General features: G+C 42.6%; 1 long non-coding RNA gene across 1 annotated transcript; it reads left to right on the top strand.

Annotated features, from left to right (window-relative positions):
- The first annotated feature begins 6,297 nt into the window (after positions 1–6,297).
- On the top strand, positions 6,298–6,992 carry LOC139029444 (uncharacterized). Its single transcript, XR_011481744.1, has 2 exons — positions 6,298–6,721; positions 6,824–6,992. It is a non-coding gene; the product is annotated as an uncharacterized lncRNA (long non-coding RNA).
- Positions 6,993–19,287: the final 12,295 nt, after the last annotated feature.

Genomic DNA, 19,287 nt, shown 5'->3' with positions numbered 1-19,287 from the left:
AAGAGCGTCTGCTAAATGACAAAAATTTAAATACTCCTCAGTTTCATCGGGTGACTGGTCTCTGATGATTCCTCAGGTGGAGGGCTTGTATGGTTACATGTGGTCTGCAGTTGTGAGGCTGGTTGGAAGTACTGCCAAATTCTCTAAAACAATGTTGGAGGCGGCTTATTGTAGAGAAATGAACATTCAGTGCTCTGGTGGACATTCCTGAAGTCAGCATGCCAATTGCATGCTCTCTCAAAACTTGTGATGTTGTGTGACAAAACCGCACATTTTAAAGTGGCCTTTTATTGTTCCCAGCACAAGGTGCACCTGTGTAATGATAATGCTGTTTAATCAGCTTTTTGGTATGCCTCACCTGTCAGGTGAATTGATTATCTTGGCGAAGGAGAAATGCTCACAAATAGGGATGTAAATAAATGTGTGCTAAAAATGTTGAGGAATAAGCTTTTTGTGTGTATGGAAAATATCTGGGATATTTTATTTCAGCTCATGAAATATGGGACCAACACTGTAACGGCTGTCGTAGTCGTTCTCCTCCTCAGACGAGGAGCATGGATCGGACCAAGATGCGGAGAGGTAAGTGTTCATATTTTAATGAAAAAACAACAAAACACTTCAAACTACAAAAATCAACAAACGTGACTAACCCGAAACAGTCCTTTGTGGCCCAAACACAGACACAGGAACAAACACCCACAAAACACAAGTGAAACCCTGGCTGCCTAAGTATGATTCTCAATCAGGGACAACGATTGACAGCTGTCTCTGATTGAGAATCATACCAGGCCGAACACAAAATCCCAACATAGAAAATCAACCATAGACAACCCACCCAACTCACGCCCTGACCAACTAAAATAAATACAAAACAAAGGAAAACAGGTCAGGAACGTGACAAACACTTTACATGTTGCATTTATATTTTTGTTCACCAAATGGACATACCATGTTGGTCAATATGTACCATGTGCTCAGTGCTCGTTTGGAATGTGCCATTCTGCCTTGCAGTTACATGTCCATAAGTTTGAGTAGTGTGTGCGTTGAAGGGGAGTGGTTTATGAGGTTACTGGTTTGAGGAACGTGTCTCGAGCATGATTTAAAATGTTGAGACAAGAACAGGCAGAATGGTGTGTCATGAAGACGCCCTATAGGCACGTCGCTCTCCTCTATTGCGCAATAACTCAAGCCAATTCATGTGCACTATTTGTTTAATTGTGTCAATTGTTTGCCAATGTTTTCAGTGCCCTGTGAAATATATATTCATCAGTAAAATTACTGTTTATCCCAACACATTCCCCCATTAATTTAGAATGTTTGGTTACTGAAATGTTGATAATTCATGAAATATAATATACAGTACATTCATACCATTCTCATTCTCCAAATGGAAACATTGTTTGGAGAGCTCACAAACAATACAGAACTTTTGGTTTATTTAATTGCATTTACCAGTTTACTGACAATTTCTTCTTGTCATTGTTTGGAGAGCATATGTCCTGTTTCTCCGTCATGTTTAATGTTGTGTGAACGCACGTTCTTTAGCGCACATAGATATACTGTACCTGGCCTGTGCGCCAAGAATAGGTGTGGCCAAATGTATTTGATTGCCGGTTTGGGAACGTTGTAGTTAATTAACTTTTGGGTAACTAAAGTGGAGTCTGTGTCCGAGCCTGGTAGACTCCACCTGTGCTTTATTGGTTAAGACAGGTTTTGCCTGATGAGAACACCAGCGCAGTGTAAATAAATCCAACACTCATTTGCACCTCTACCGGCCTGCTTCCTGCAGAATATTTGACCTTGCGATCTCCATAAGGCCCCTATTTTATACTGATACAGTGGAGCAGAGATGTCGCGCCAACCTGTCACTTCAAAAGCACTCAATGATCTCGGAGTCTGCATTTGAACTCTATGCTTATTGTGATATGGCATGATATTAACAGAATTCAATGTAATTCCAATGCAAGAACCCCCCAAAAATGTGTCCCCTCGCCAATTTCAACTGCCCAATTAGTGATTTTATCCTGCTCCGGTTCTGACACGCAAGCACCCACATAGCAAATTCTCCAGTGTTAAATCAACACTGACAGTATTACATTTAACACTCGGCCAGTGTCTATACGGGTCCACACTTTTTAGTGTTAAATTAACACAGTGCTGACGCCAATAGGCGCCGATTCAGACCTGTATACCTTTGCTAAGCATGCCTTTCCTACTCAGTATTTGGAATTCAGACGTACCTTATTCAGTCTCATAACGTGCACTGCYGTTAACTTGCGTGATCTGAATAAAAAATGCTTTCTCGTGGAGTTTTCATTCAATAGGGTTTTCAGTACATTTATCTTTAAGCCATCCCTTTAAATACGGTGTAACTTTTAGTTTGACTTTTGTCGACAGACTCATTAGAATATATCGAGAGAACGGGTTGAGAATATTAGGGATCAATGAAAGAAAGCCATCCAAATATATCTGTCTCTGTTTCAGCACCAATTGGTAGATACATTTTCTTTCCTGATCTTTAGGTTCAGGAAAGTATTCATGAATGAATTTATTAACCTTTCTGCATGAAAAGAAGAAAACGGTGATTTGACTCATTCTGAATATTGCCACATTCAGTTCTTCAACCCATGGTAATGTTGGAAGATTAATGTACATATCATTAGCCCTTCATAAGCTTTACTGTGGGAAAGTTTATATGCTTCAGTTTGTTGCCAAATGGCTGGTTTCAAATTTGACCCCAGCGATTAGGCACAGAAAATTGACCAGTATTACCTAGTGTTGATTTTTCAGTGTCACATTTATAGTGTTTATTCAAGAGTTAAATTAAATCTGTAAGAGTGGTGTAAAGTAACCCCACTGTTGGTGTTAATAACCAGTGTTGAGAGCGAGAGTGTTATTGTGTCAGTTTTACTCTGTAGGGAGTAAAACATTCCGCATCAAAACCACGCACATCATTATTATATTTCCCAGCATGCTCTACCGCAGCAAGATTTTGGGGGATTGTTTTTAATACCTGTGTTTTTGCATGTARATTGATTGATTCATTAATAAATAATAAATAAATAACATCAATTATTCTAAACTAATCCAATCATTTAGTTAGATTTATTGCCCCCATTACTGAAATGGTTGTTCCAGTTAAAATGGTTTAGGTAGTCTCCTTTTACAATATTTCTAACCCTGAGTCATTCTGAATACAGATTGAGGGTGAATAAAAAGTCAAATTGAGGCCTCCCGAGTGGCGCAGTGGTCTAAGACACTGCTAGGAGTATCACTAGAGATCCTGGATCGAGTCCTATGGAACGCCGTTTGGGTTGTGAAGCACAAGGTCAAAACGCGGTCTTTTTAATGCTACGCATGTAAAGTAAGTAGGTGCAGGCGCTAAATTAACGCGCGCATGCATTAAGTTAACGTCTTCACGTGCTAAATTAACGCCTACACGTGACAAATAAGCGCGTGCAAATGTGCCTGCAGGAGGTCCAACATGTGCTAAATAAACGGCTGCAAGCAGTCCTGCACTCATCAAATTACCGCCTACAGCTGCTAAATATACATCTACACACGCTAACTTAATGCATTCTTTAATATGCACATTTTACCAGCCAATTTCACTAGCTCTTCCTTTCAACCAGATTTCACAGTTTGAGGGAACTTCCTTTTCCACTGRAAGCAGAGTATGAACCTTCACAAGGTAACGATTTTGTCTTTTTAAAATTGTTGTTACTGAATCATAAAGTTTATCAGCTAGTTTACAGTGGAAGGATCTGTTTCTCATCGCTGGCTATAACATTCAGCTAACATTAATCTAGCACCAGGATCAGCAGTGCTAAGCATAAGCTAAGTCAGATACTGGCCAGCTAATTTAGCTGACGTTGGTAGCCTCGAACCCCAGACATATTATATCATATAGTTAGCCTCAAACTCTGCCCGGCCATACTGCTAGCCGCAGTGAAAGGCGTCTCTTGTGTTTTACTAAAAACCCTGCTGAAAAAACATGTCTACTATAACAGCCATGGAAACACATTGGATTATGTTAATACTATCAAGGTAAATTACATACTAGCTTGAATGCAGGGCCAGGCATACATAGATAAGACAACGGAGATACTCCAAAAACATCCTGCTGGGGGCTAACGCTAATCCTGGTAGATTTTTGGACTACGTTGTCTTTAATTTGCTTTATAATTGACTAAAGGAAGACAGGCTACCTAAATGTGACTTATCGGCAAGTACTGAAGCAAGACATGTTTTTGTGTTACATTTTTAGCCCAAAACCTTGTATTTAAGCAAAACAACAGCTGAAGGTAGGCAACTTCTTCAGCCTGACTGGCTGTCATTTCAATGCTAGCGATTAGCATTAAGACACTGAAAAGCTCACATGAAGCAAATTTGGCCAGTGACAACCTTGTAAAACGTTTGCTAACATCTACAACATATCAGCTTTCGAACAGAGTAGACTTTAATGTGCACGTTCACATTCCATCGAAGCCAATTAGGGTATAATAACAACTTCAGGCATACACCCAGAACTATATAGTACTGCTTCAAAGGAATAGGATTCCCATTCCTTCCGCTTTATTTTCACACAATTGTGTCTTGCAGAAGGGAACCATGCAGAGGAGCTTGGAGTGGGCAAGGGGGAGGCTGATAAAGCAGCAGAGAAGACCTGATTCATCAAGTATCACAGTTAATTCTGGTGATTCTCACCTGGTTGGCATGCACAACACTGCAAGATATGCAACATTAAGCCCAATCAAATATCCAATGTTATTAAAACAATCTACGGTCAAGCAACATTTAATGTCAGTTGTGTGTTAATGTTATGAACTACAAACAATCTATGGTTCTTGGAGTCAATGAATCAATTGAAAGTGACTACAATTAGAAATGATTTTAAAACCACTGTGCCAGTAAAGATTACAAAAAAAAGGAGTCTTCTCTTATGGTTCTCTTTACATTTTTTCAGATACTTCAATCCGACACTTGTTAATGTTTGACGTCAGGCAGAACTTCTTCAGCCACCGTAGGATGGAGAGCCGCCGATTTACATTTTTGACAGCAGTGTCTGTGTGGGTGTACCAGGAAAGGACGTTAGAAGTTAGATCCCCATGATATCGACGCTTCTTAACATTTCCACTGCAGCCAGGTCGATATCGATTTTAAAAACGTGAACAATAGATGTTGTGTAGCACACGGTAGAAAAAGATTTGCTGGACCAACTCCAGTTTGCCTATTGTCCCAACAAATTTGTCAATTATGCATTTTTCAAATGTCAGTGTGCTTTCTTTTATAGCTCCGCTTTCAACACCATCCTGACCCACAAACTGATTAGCAGACTCAGGCCTCTGGGTGTAAACACTGTAAAAACAAATTAGATTTTTTACATTATCACAAGAATGTGTATCCCCAGAACAGACCTAACACCTCAACATGCTGACAACACTACCAAGGTACACCTGATCACTAGTATTCATGAGGACATGAAGGAGCTGTGGGACCTGACATGATGGTGATAGGACAACGGCCTCAGCGTAAGCAAAACAAAGTAGATGGTGAGACTTAATGACCTTTCTCCCATCTACTGTACATTGACAGAGATGATCAGCAGGTTCTGATATCCCCTGATTTCCTTTTCTGCCTTTAGTCACATCACTCAAAAAAGTCCCACCAGTGCTTCTCCACRACCCTCATCAACTTGCTGCACCACGAGCTATGTACCAAATACAGTGTCTGTTTTAATTGCCATAACACAGGTAAATGAATTGTCCATATTTACTGTAAGATTTATTTATGGTAACATTGCACATATTGTAACATTATAGTCCCTTGTGTCACGTTCCTGACCTTATTTCCTTTGTTTAGTATTTGTTTAGTTGGTCAGGACGTGAGCTGGGTGGGCATTCTATGTTTTGTGTTTCTATGTTGGGTTTATTGTTTGGCCTAATATGGTTCTCAAWKAGAGGCAGGTGTTTGTCATTGTCTCTGATTGGGAACCATATTAAGGTAGGCTGTTTCTCACTGTTTGTTTGTGGGTGATTGTTCCTGTTCGTGCGTTCATGTGTTTTATGTTCTCTCGTTCAAGACTGTAGCGTCGTTGGTTTCGTTTTGTTGATTGTTTTGTTCGTGTTAAAGTAAGTGTTCCAATAAATATGGAAACGTACCACGCTGCGATTTGGTCCTCCTCTCTTCCACCTAACGACGAGCGTTACACCTTGACATACATGACTTAACTTTTTTGCATAATTCTCAGTTTACCAACTAAGAAATCATACATGTATTAAAATATTAAAGCGGCATTATGTATTACTGTGTCCAATTGATTCTGGTTGGTTGTAATGTTTTTGAAAACTTTCGCTACACAACTTTTTTTTCCTGATGGCCAATCCTGTCGCAAACTTTCCTAATATCAATCATTTTGGAACACGTCACCAATTAACATTGGCTACAGTATTACGAACTTTACTAGGTAGACATACAATAAACATGTCACGAATCCCGCTTCCTGAGTCTGTTTTTGCCTGTGTTCTGTCCTGGAGTGTTTTTTCCGGTGTCCTGGAACGCACCCTGTCTGGTTGCCGGGCGACGTAGCTAGTTGGAGGATCTCTGAGTACCCGCACCTGTATCCCATCAGCTATCTGCACACCTGGTCCTGATCATCACCCCTCCACTTCATAAGCGCTGACCTGACATCCATTCCCTGCCGGATCGTTAGCCATGAACAGTATGTTGTGCCAGCGTATCAGCCTCCAGTTTGATAGAGTTTGTTTTGTTGTTTTGTACGTCTTGCTTGCCTTGAACTTACCTCCGTTTTTTCTGTCTACAGTCATTCACCCGGAACACTCATCCCATCCCTACCTGGTCGTTGGTGACTTCAGTTACTTCCTTGGATCTGCTTACTCAATTCCATCAACTCACCTCCGCTGCCCGCTCCGCTACTTGGATTTTTCTATCACTACATTTAAACTTGTAAATAAATACTCACCTTCGTCTTACTCTCCTTGTCCTGGTCTGCTTCTGGGTTCTACTTTAGAGAACCGTGACAGAACGATCCGGCCAGGAATGAACCCAGCGGACCTGGACTCCGTTCGACATGCCATTACCAATCAGGGGAATATATTGGGACAACACAGCACGGCGCTACAGGAGATAGCGATTTCAGTCCAGAACTTCTCTGCTAGCTTGGCGAGTATCCAGGATCAGCTCAGTTTGCCGGCGGATTCTCCACCACCTGTTTCACCCCTCTCACCTGCCGCTTCTGGAGCGGTTTCCTTCCGTGAGCCCAAGGTACCGACGCCTGATAAATACGAAGGGGATTTGGGAAGATGCCGTTCATTTCTTATGCAGTGTGGTTTAGTGTTTGATCTGCAGCCCCACTCTTACACCACAGACAAGGCTAGGATAGCTTTTGTTATTGAACTGCTGCGTGGTAGAGCTTTGGAATGGGCTTCAGCTGTTTGGGAACAACAGGACACCTGCATGGCGTCATACCAGGAGTTCACGGCAGAGATGAGAAAGCTTTTTGACCATCCAGTCCGAGGTAAGGACGCAGCTAAGCGGTTGTTCTCTCTTCGCCAAGGAGCTCGTTACGTGGCAGACTTTGTGATTGAGTTCCGGACATTGGCTGTGGAGAGTGGGTGGAATGAGGAGGCACTACAAGCGGCTTTTTACCAGGGGTTGTCGGAGAAACTCAAGGATGAGCTGATCTCCTATCCGGAGCCTTGTGACCTGGACAGTTTGGTCGCATTATCTATTAGGGTGGATAACAGAGTTCGAGAGAGAAGGAGGGAGAAGCAGTGGGTCCGGTCCAATCAATCAGCTACTCGGTTACCATTCGGGTCAGGAGGTGGACCAGAAGGTGTTAATCATGTTTCCTCACACGGGATTAGTGGAGGAGTCCTGCCGCCAGATCCTGAACCTATGCAAGTGGGGCGGCACGGGTTAACTAAGGACGAGCGCCAACGTAGACGTGAGACCAACAGCTGCCTCTACTGTGGTAGCTCGGGACATTACATCTCCGTTTGTCCTCAGCGCCCGTTAAACTGCTCGGCTCGTTAAGTTTGGGAGGTTTGTTAGCGAGCCAGTTTCAACCTCTCAAGAGCCCTGTCAGACCTCGTTTTCCTGCTACCCTCATAAATAAGAATCAGAGTTTAGCGATTAACGCTTTCATCYATTCAGGTGCCGATGACAGCTTCATTGATGCCGACTTAGTGGAACAGCTGGGGCTTTCCAAGGAGCAATTACCGGAAGCCATTGAAGCAACCACTCTGAACGGCAGTAGTCTGGCACGGATCACTATGAGGACTGAACCGGTTAAGATGTTGTTGTCGGGGAATCATTCTGAGGTTATTTCTTTTTTKATTTTGCCTTCCCCCCATGTTCCTCTGGTTCTTGGATACCCCTGGCTAAGAGAACACAATCCCTCGTTCGATTGGGTGACTGGAAAGGTAACTAGTTGGAGCATTGAGTGCCATGCTAACTGCCTCAGGACTGCCTGTTCTCATGCTGTCCCCAGTAGGGTCAGTGAGTCTGCTCCTCCTGATTTGTCCCTGGTTCCTGAAACATATCACGAGTTGGGTGAGGTGTTCAGTAAGCAGAAGGCTCAGTCACTTCCTCCCCACCGACCTTATGATTGTACGATTAATCTGTTCCCTGGAGCTGCCTTTCCCAAGGGACGGTTATACAGTATCTCTCGACCTGAGCGGGAAGCCCTGGAGACCTACATAAAGGAGTCTCTTGCTGCAGGTCTCGTTCGTCCCTCGTCATCACCCCTGGGAGCTGGATTTTTTTTTGTGAGTAAGAAGGATGTCTCTCTTCGACCGTGTATTGATTATCGGGGGTTGAATGATATTACGGTCAAGAACAAGTACCCCCTGCCCTTGATGAGCTCCGCTTTCGATTCTTTACAGGGTGCTACTGTGTTTACGAAGRTTGATCTACGCAATGCGTATCATCTGGTTCGGATCAAAGAGGGGGACGAGTGGTTGACTGGGTTCAATACACCTATGGGACATTTCGAGTACCAGGTGATGCCGTTTGGACTTTCCAACGCTCCAGCAGTGTTCCAAAGTTTGGTGAATTACGTGCTGAGGGATAWGATCGGTCTGTTTGTGTTCGTTTACCTGGATGACATCCTGATTTTCTCCAAGGAGCTTTCCAGCCACATCCAGCATGTTAAGCAGGTCCTGCAGCGGTTATTGGAGAACCGTCTGTTTGTGAAGGCAGAGAAGTGTGATTTTCACGCCCACACTACATCCTTCCTCGGGTACATCATCTCCAGGGGTGAGATCAAGATGGACCAAGAGAAGGTTCGGGATTGGGCCCGGCCCGGTACGAGATTGCAGCTCCAGAGATTCCTGGGATTTGCGAACTTCTATCGGAGGTTTATCCGTGATTACAGCCGGGTGGCCGCCCCTTTAACTGCTCTGACGTCTTGCACCAGAATTTTCTGTTGGACTCCTGAGGCAGACCGAGCATTTCTGAACATGAAGAGCCGATTCACCAACGCCCCGATTCTCTCTCAACCTGACACTTCCCGTCAGTTTGTTGTTGAGGTGGACGCATCTGATGTGGGGGTGGGCACCATCCTGTCCCAGCGTAGCTCCACTGACGGTAAACTCCATCCCTGCGCCTTCTACTCTTGTCGTCTTTCACCAGCTGAGAGAAACTACGATGTGGGTAACCGGGAGCTTCTCGCTGTGAAGCTTGCCTTGGAGGAGTGGCGTCACTGGTTGGAGGGAGCGGAGCAACCGTTTGTGGTCTGGACTGACCACAAGAATCTGGCTTACGTGCAATCGGCTAAACGTCTCAACTCCCGTCAGGCCAGGTGGGCTTTGTTTTTTGGACGCTTCAATTTTTCCCTGACGTTCCGACCTGGGTCGAAGAACGGCAAGGCGGACGCCTTGTCCCGGATGTTCTCCAAGACGGAGGAGAGTGGGGCCAAGACTGAGACGATTATTCCCCAGAACCTTGTCGTGGGAACCGTTACATGGAGGATTGAGGAGGAGGTGATGGCGGCCCTTCGGACGCAGCCCGGCCCCGGTAACGGTCCACCCGGTCGGTTGTTCGTGCCTGAGTCGGTCCGTTCTGATGTCCTTCAGTGGTCCCACGCCAGCAAGATAGCTTGTCACCCTGGCGTTGCCCGGACTATGGCGCTACTGCGCAGACGATTTTGGTGGCCTGCCATGGGAGAAGATACCCGGAGGTTTGTTGCCGCTTGTCCTGTTTGTGCGCAGAATAAAAGTACCAATCGGCCCAGCTCTGGGCTTCTTCACCCCCTACCTATTCCCCGGCGACCTTGGTCGCATCTGGCCCTGGACTTTGTCACGGGGTTGCCCTCTTCTGTTGGGAACACGGTCATTCTGACCATTGTGGACAGATTCAGTAAGTTCGCTCACTTTGTCCCCATCTCCAAGCTTCCATCTGCCACTGAGACGTCCGAGATCCTTGTTAGGGAGGTTTTCAGGGTCCAGGGTTCTACTTTAGAGAACCGTGACAAAACATTTTGGATTAGTGCCCTTAAATGAATTCTCTTTAAATCAAATAAAAATAAAACAGCTGTAGACCTTACAGGGAAATGCTTACTTACAAGCCCTTAACCAACAATGCAGTTTTAAGAAAAATACCTAAACAAAAAWAAAAAATGTAAGTAACAAATAATTAAAGAGCAGCAGCAAAATAACAATAGCGAGGCTATATATAGGGGGTACCGGTTAGTCAAGGTAATATATACATGTAAGTAGAGATATTAAAGTGACTATGCATAGATAATAACAGAGAGTAGTAGCAGCGTAAAAGAGGGGGGGCAATGCAAATAGTCTGATTGGATGTTCGGTAGACTTACGGCTTGGGGGTAGAAGCTGTATAGAAGCCTCTTGGACCTAGACTTGGCTTCTCAGTCTTCTCTGAAGAGGCTTGAGTGTCTATTCTTGTAAGGCAGGAGACCTAAACACTCCAGACCCTCTTTGAATCTATAAAGTAAAAAAAGTCCCATAATGAATTTGCCCTGAAGAATTTAACTGAGCTTATGAGATTCCTTAGATATATGGAAACTCACTGTTCAAGAGCATCCCGTAGCCTGCTTTCTAAGTAGAACTTTGTGGCTGACTCCTCCAGGTCATCACTCTCCAGTGTACGAATGTATCGCACTGAACCCAACATGACCAGTTGTTCGGAGGCTTCCATGACCGCCGATTGTGCCTCGTCAACAGTTTGTGCTAACTGGATCTTAGATAGTTCAATAGTGTTAGTTCAATAGTCAACAGTGTTTTGTGACAAATTAGCAAAACAATAAACTGATTATCACTACCCTTAAAAGGAAACCAAATCCATGTGGAAAAGAATTCATGAACAACTACAACCCTAAAAAAAATGCTAACTTAGTGCAAATTAACAGTAACATAACATCCGTCTGAGTATAAAGTGACTTACCTTCTCCAACTTCTCTCTGAAGTCATATTCCGCAATTTCTTTCAGTTCTGGCACAGGAGATTGTAGGCCACACACTTGCCTGTATAGCCTCTCTGAATTATTTTGGGGCTCTACACCCCCATGTACCAGACAGACAGCAATCATGCGGCCCATCTGCTTGTATAAGACATCATAGAGTGCTGTCACACAGAAGATAAACAGTAAATAAAGGACAAATTACATAACATACAAAAATCAAATGTCATACTGAATTCATACTTATTGCCATAAACAAGCGTGTCTTTGTTGGTGTAAAAGTGTAACTCACCTTGAGAGTTGCAAGAAAGGCATTTTTGCCAATCAGGTCCCTCAAATATTGCAGAGGAATGGATGGCACTCATTAGCAGCCGGAGAAATTCCCTTGAGGGACCACCCTCATCAGCTGCCCCTTTTCCGTCAGCATCCCTAAAAACAATGTTTATTTTTGCCTCCGGATGAAAGCGGGCTCTCTTCAAGCCTCTCATTGCACAATCATAAACGTTGTCCCTCAAGTTAATTTGGTTGGCATCAGGGGCAAAAGCAGAGTCAACATTGCTGCTCATTAACTTCAGCAGTCATTGGAGGTCAACACTAAAAAAGAGACATTCAGAATAACAAAGCTCAGATACTTCCCACAATTCCTCTGTAATAACAAGACATTGAATTATTTACAGGGATGACTTACTCATTGTCATGATCACCAACATCAACAGACGAGAGTGGACTCCATGGGGGGGAGGCCACATATTGTGGTGAAGGTGGACGATAAGCCTCAGGGAATGGTGGAGGGGAGGCCACAGGAAGTGGTACAGGTGGAGGGGGGCACAAGAAGTGTTGCAGAAGATGGGGGGGCACAGGAATAGGTGCTGCCACAGGTGTACCCTCGTTTGTAGAAGTAGTCGGTAAAATATCGTTTAAAAGCTTATACATTTCAAAAACATGGAGAACACAAAAAAGCTGTCAAACATGAGGTGATTGTGTCCTGATAATGATTTACAGAAGAAAACATTTTTAGCTGCATGCATCACTCACTATGGAATGTAATTGATGTGTAAGTCAAAAATACATTTTAAGGATGCAGGTAACTACATTTAAAAATATATATATTTTCAATATGTATTACATTCAACAAGCAGTGTTGTTTCCTCCTCCCTGGTCCATCCTAACTCTGGAGGGAACGCCATATCTGGAGACAGCATTCATGAAGCAAACCATTACAATACTGCTGCGATTGTTCCTGGAAACACGGACAAACACAACGAGGCGGCTGTACCCATCAATACCACCACGTATGACTATCCTCCACCTAAATCAGAAAATACAGCACAGGCTGATGCAAAAGCTGAAGACACATTAAATATACAAAATCACCATGCTCCTTTGCCACTTAGCTGCTGCATAAGGTTCCTGCAGTATATAACAAAGCAGCAGACCAAATATTAAATTAACATCCAAAATGTGGAACAATGTTAATGGACAATCTACCACGGATCACAACTGTAAGTACTTCCATTAACCCTCAAGGCTACAAAAAGGGTTTGTTCTAGACTGTTTCCTGCAGCGGAAGATGTGTGATTACAATATCTACTTCAATTAGGAAAAATAACCACATTTATCCTGATGAGTCAAGAGGACAGATTCTCCTGTTGTTCACACTTAGGCACAAAAACTTTGCTCCAACTGATGTTACTTCCGTATGTCCTTAATATGAGCACGTTTGTTAATTTCATGCTGAAGATATTCAAGCAATAACAGAAGTAGCAGAAAAACAATAAAATAATTATAATCCACGAGTGACTCAAGGGCCTTTGCTTGCTAAACTGAACTGTTAGTTGTTGATGAACTAGTTGAGATGTTACAATGTACAACTTCTCACCAGTGATATAGATAATTGTGTCTATCACAAAGATACATCTACCTTATCGGTTTGTGGTTTCCATCAAGGTACCATAACGAGTTTGGTCCAGCAACACGGTATGACCTTCTATGCAGCCTCTGCGACTTGGCTCTCGGTTAACACAAGCATGCTGTCCCTCACTCTGCGTCTTTGCACAAGGATTCCCAATGCCCTTAATTTGCTTGAAACAGCCTCGGTTCAAGTCTTGCGTTCCAGCCACCAAGTCCTTAATCTTTTCAATCCAGAGCCAAGTCTGACATGTCAGAATATAATGGTGCATGTGACAGATTGAAGTGTCTGGGAAAAAAAAGAGAAAAAGACTAACAATGGCCAGGGATGAGGAAAGTACATTGGCCTTTTCCATTTTGTTGCCTTACAACCTAGGATTAAAATATATTTTGGGGGGTTGGTATCATTTGATTACACAACATGCCTACCACTTTGAAATGCCTAAATATGTTTTATTGTGAAACAAACAAGAATAAGACAAAAAAAACAAAAACTTGAGAGTGCATAACTATTCACCCCCTAAAGTCAATACTTTGTAGAGGCACCTTTTGCAGCAATTACAGCTGCAAGGCTCTTGGGTAGTCTCTATAAGCTTGGCACATCTAGCCACTGGGATTCTTGCCAATCTTCAAGCAAAACTGCTCCAGCTCCTTCAAGTTGGATGGGTTCCGCTGGTACAGCAATCTTTACTAAGTCGTACCACAGATTCTCAATTGATTGAGGTCTGGCTTTGGCTAGCCATTCCAAGACATTTAAATGTTTCCCCTTAAACCACTCGATGTTTCTTTAGCAGTATGCTTAGGGTCATTGTCCTGCTGGAAGGTGAACCTCCGTCTCAGTCTCAAATCTCTGGAAGGACTGAAACAGGTTTCCCTCAAGAATTTCCCTGTATTTAGCGCCATCCATCATTCCTTAAATTCTGACCAGTTTCCCAGTCCCTGCCGAGGGAAAACATCCCCACAGCATGATGCTGCAACCACCATGCATCACTGTGTGAATGGTGTTCTTGGGGTGATGAGATGTTTGGGTTTGCGCCAGACATAGCGTTTTCCTTGATGGCCAAAAAGCTCAATATTAGTCTTATCTGACCAGAGTACCTTCTTTCATATGTTTGGGGAGTCTCCCACATGCCCTTTGGCGAACACCAAACAGATACTCCAATCTCTGCTGTGGAGCTTTGCAGCTCCTTCAGGGTTATCTTTGGTCTCTTTGTTGCCTCTCTGATTAATGCCCTCCTTGCCTGGTCTGTGAGTTTTGGTGGGCGGCCCTCTCTTGGCAGGTTTGTTGTGTGATCTGTACTTCTCCACAACTTTGTCCCTGACCTGTTTGGAGAGCTCCTTGGTCTTCATGGTGCCACTTGCTTTTTGGTGCCCCTTGCTTGGTGGTGCTGCAGACTCTGGGGCCTTTCAGAACAGGTGTATATATACTGAGATCATGTGACAGATCATGTGACACTTAGATTGCACACGTGGACTTTATTTAACTAATTATGTGACTTCTGAAGGTAATTGGTTACACCAGATCTTATTGAGGGGCTTCATAGCAAAGGGGGTAAATACACATGCACGCAATACTTTTTTTAAATTTCACTTCACCAATTTGGACTATTTTGTGTATGTCCCTTACATTTACTCCAAATAAAAACCTATATAAATTACAGGTTGTAATGCAACAAAATAGGACAAACGCCAAAGGGGATGAATACTTTTGCAAAGCACTGTATATCACCATAGTAATTTTAAAGTCCTGTCTTGATTGAAGTCATTCTAAATTGTTTGATTGGTAAGAAACTGGAAACCATGCATCTAAAGTGTTTGTAATTTTATAGCATTACTCCCAAGCACAACTGACCTTAGACGACGTTTGAGTGTTGATCGGGACACGTGGAATATCTGCCATCTGAGACACACTTATTAAAGCACAGGACATCAGAAACCTCAGTTGCTCTTGAGTGATGGCATAAAAAGGTGCACTTCTAGCTCCTCTCCAATTCCGAGGAGACCGGTAACCGGAACTGGCTGTAACAATAATACAACACTGTGTTTAGGCTACTTAATGTATTGTGACCCCCCCCATTCCAAAAACACTTTTAAATGATAGTAACTGTCACAAATTGTGGCCAAGTAATGTTTTTATAATATTGGATTTTAAAGCCAAGACATACATAGAAATGTTGACCAAGAACGAATACAATGGGCAGCGGGAGAACGAAGACTGAAAAAAAATGAATGGCCTATCAACATTACCTGGTTTGATTGCTCAACAGTAAGCCCAACCACACCCACTACAATGCTGCGTACCTTGTTAGCATGCGAGCCAGAGGTACGAATCTCCTGAATGAACTGAGACACTTGATCAATTAGGTCATCTGCTGAAGCAGCATTTATCAGCCTCCCCTTAGCCCACTCAAGGCTCTTCTGCGTAGTTTCCATTTTGCCAGACGACAGTTTTGTGAAAATAGAGACCATGGGACTGTGACGTTCCTGGTTTATGTCTGAAGTTAATTTCTACATCATAGGCTTAGATGAAATATTAATATTTCGAAAGGTAATATCTGTGCTGTTGGAAAGCTGATATGTTGTAGATATTAGCAGCGTTTTTACAGGGTTGTCCTAGATCAAATGAGCTTTGTAAATGTTTTCATGCTAATCACGAGCTAGCGTGGCTAAGGCTATGTAGCATTGAAATTATAGTTAACCGGCCAGCCTGCCTGAAGTTTTAGACCTTCAGTTGTTTTGCCTAAAATTACAAAAACATGTTTGACGTCAGTACTCCTCGATAATAACTTACCTTTATGTAGCTAGCAGGGCTGTAAAATTTTAACAAGACGGCGCTGTTCACTGCGGCTAAGGAACGTTAGCAAGCTAACTAGTAACTAATTTAGTAGTSCAGCCATTTAAATACCAGCATTTGTTAAATAAATAAATATATACAAATATACACTACCGTTCAAAAGTTTGGGGTCAATTAGAAATGTCCTTGTTTTTGAAAGAAAAGCACATTTTTTGTCCATTAAAATATCATCAAATTGATAAATTGTAATTGACTATTGTAGCTGGAAACGGCAGATTTTTTTAATGGAATATCTACATAGGCGTACAGAGGCCCATTATCAGCAACCATCCCTCCTGTGTTCCAATGGCACGTTGTGTTAACTAATCCAAGTTTATCATATTAAAAGGCTAATTGATCATTAGAAAACCCTTTTGCAATTAAGTTAGCACAGCTGAAAACTGTTGTCCTGATTAAAGCGGCAATAAAACTGGCCTTCTTTAGACAAGATGAGTATCTGGAGCATCGTGTGTGTGTGTGTGTGTGTGTGTGTGTGTGTGTCTGTGTGTGTGTGTGTCTGTGTATGTGTGTGTGCGTGTGAATGGATCGTGGGATGAGGGTGGACGTTCAGTATTGCTGTTGTCTGTTTCATCTCACTGCGCTGCCCAAAAATACTGATATCTTCATTGAAGATTAATTCCGCTAATCCAATCCCCATCATTCTGTGTCTTATTTTCAGCTGCATATGTTCCCAGACACCCAGATAAATGGATATTAATGAAAGGGTGTCAGTGATTAATGTTGATGTGAGTAATGTTGAGGGGAATCATTTAACGGAATCATAAATATTTTTGAATTTGTGAGGTATGTATATGGCGTTTATATTGAGCTCCTGTTCAAGGCCCAGTTAGTAAGTAAGTAAACGTTGTCTGGACCGGAATAGTCCATAGAGCAGGAGCTTATCTCCTGTTTTTGTAGCACGCGGCAGCTTGATGTACGCCCCCTGTCGGCAAGGATGGTAGTTCAAGAGACAGTTCTTGTATAACCAAATTAAGTCCTCTCCTGGAAGATTCTGAATGCCAAAAATCACATTTCGAAAACACTCTCCAATGAAACTATTTTTAGTCCAGGAACAGGCAAAATCTGGGACCACCCATGCAGACACCTCATTGAGTTGTAAAAATGTGGTTTGAGTGCATCCTTACTTTCTTGCATATTTCACCCAAACTCACTTTCAGTGAACTGTTAATCCTGTACAGAGTCATGTTCCTAGGCCGTCATTGTAAATAAGAATTTGTTCTTCACTGACTTGCCTAGTTAAATAAAGGCAAAATAAAACATTAATAAACGTACAAACCAGATACCGAACACTTTCTTAATCCTCTCAGTGATGCTGAGCTGTGTTTATACAAGAGAGAGACTTCAGGGTCACTGTAATTGAAGATGTTATCCATTATCGCTTCACTACTAACACCCAAGGAGAATAACTGTGCTGCGTAAACTGATACCAGGCTGAAAGTGGAGATTCCCGAAGGAGCCTTTAAAGGTACCAATAAGTAATTAGTTCTCCTTCGTGCACAAATCTGTCACAAGAGCGCTTGTATTTCTGATAGTCAATAACACACAGCTTCTTTGAAAAAAAATAAATAATAATTCTTCAGCAAATTCAAATATAAGTCACCTAGCTAAAAGGCATTAATGTTTTCATCAATGGGCACCTTTGACTAATTAAAAGAGGCATGGGTAAAACCACTCCACTGCTTCATAACAGCTCAATAACACTCAGGGCCCTTATTCACAAAGGGTCTCAGAGTAGGAATGCTGATCAATATCAGGGCCCATCTCCACAAAACATCTCAGAAAAGTCTCTAGGAATCTTGTTAAAACCTGTTTTAAGACTAAAAAACTCCCAGCTCAGAGTAGGTTTTAGGATGATGTTAAGACACTGCCCAGACAGACTCTGAGCCAGGAGTAAAATAAACTCAAAAAAGTTGATCTCAGCTGGTAATCACGACAGTTTGAGGGACCTAAAGGAAAGATAGTGATGATACTTATTGACATTGTTGAAAATTATGGGGAATAACCAATCGCAATGAGGCATCGCCAGCTGAGAACTGTAAGACAACCCCGGTGAATGTGACTGTACAACAAATGTTGCAATGGTATAACGTTTGATAGAATTTTTGCCCGACACAATCATTTTGCCTACTCTTAATTATTGCCTAATATGTTGGCAGGCATAACTTGTTTAAAAATCAAATTCTGATGGTTATAAGAGGAATTTTGACAATATTACTGTTATATCAACACACCCGTAGTCACTCCCGTTTTAACAACTCTAAATCGCTTTGGTACAGTAGGCATCAAGTCACTTGCCGATAATGTTGCATACAACGTTTCATACAACATTTGAAAGGTTAACAGAAGCCCAACGTGATGTTGCGCTTCAAAGGGATACCTTGAAATAACCTGATGTAGGTAATTCAAATAATGGAAGGAAAAACGTGTTTATTTGTTAGCCTAGTGGTTCTAAGTATTTAGGCATACAATGTTAAATAGGCCTTGTGAAAGCATTGTCAAAAGCTCAAGAGATACTGTTCCATGTAGGTCTCTAGATTATTTATGGACTCCAAAGCAATTGCATGTGGCGCAGGAACCACTAACTCACTGATTTGTTCTATTATCAAGACACCTGCTGGTAACTCTTAACTGGTTAGGACAGCTCATGAGGTCTCCTAAATATCTGTCCACTAGGTGGGACTCTTATGACTAAAGCTTTTATTTTTACCTTTAAGAGTAGGAGTAAAATGTCTCTATTCTCAGCACTTACGACCAATTTTCTATTCTGAAACGCTTTGTGGATACGGGCCCAGGACCTCATCTGTTCATATTATTCATTAGGATCTAAAAGGCAAAACTGATCCCATATCAGTACTTGATGTCCCTGATCTGAGACATCAAGGCAGACCATTGGGACCCCCCCATAACATTATTAACAGTATGCTTTGATAGAAGAATATGCTTAAATGTACACCAGGGGAGGCCAGGGGACAGAGCCCGGGGCCACAGACAGTTTAGCTCCTTCCTCTCCTCCCTGGGGGAAGTGGAACCAGGAACTCCAGTCGTTGGTGATGTGGTGCCCCTTGAGAAGAAAAAAGGGTTTG

The sequence above is a fragment of the Salvelinus sp. IW2-2015 genome, linkage group LG3, assembly GCF_002910315.2.
Source record: "Salvelinus sp. IW2-2015 linkage group LG3, ASM291031v2, whole genome shotgun sequence".
Classification (NCBI taxonomy): Eukaryota; Metazoa; Chordata; class Actinopteri; order Salmoniformes; family Salmonidae; genus Salvelinus; species Salvelinus sp. IW2-2015.
The sequence above is the reverse complement of the archived record's forward strand: the minus strand, read 5'-3'. Positions and strand labels throughout refer to the sequence as shown.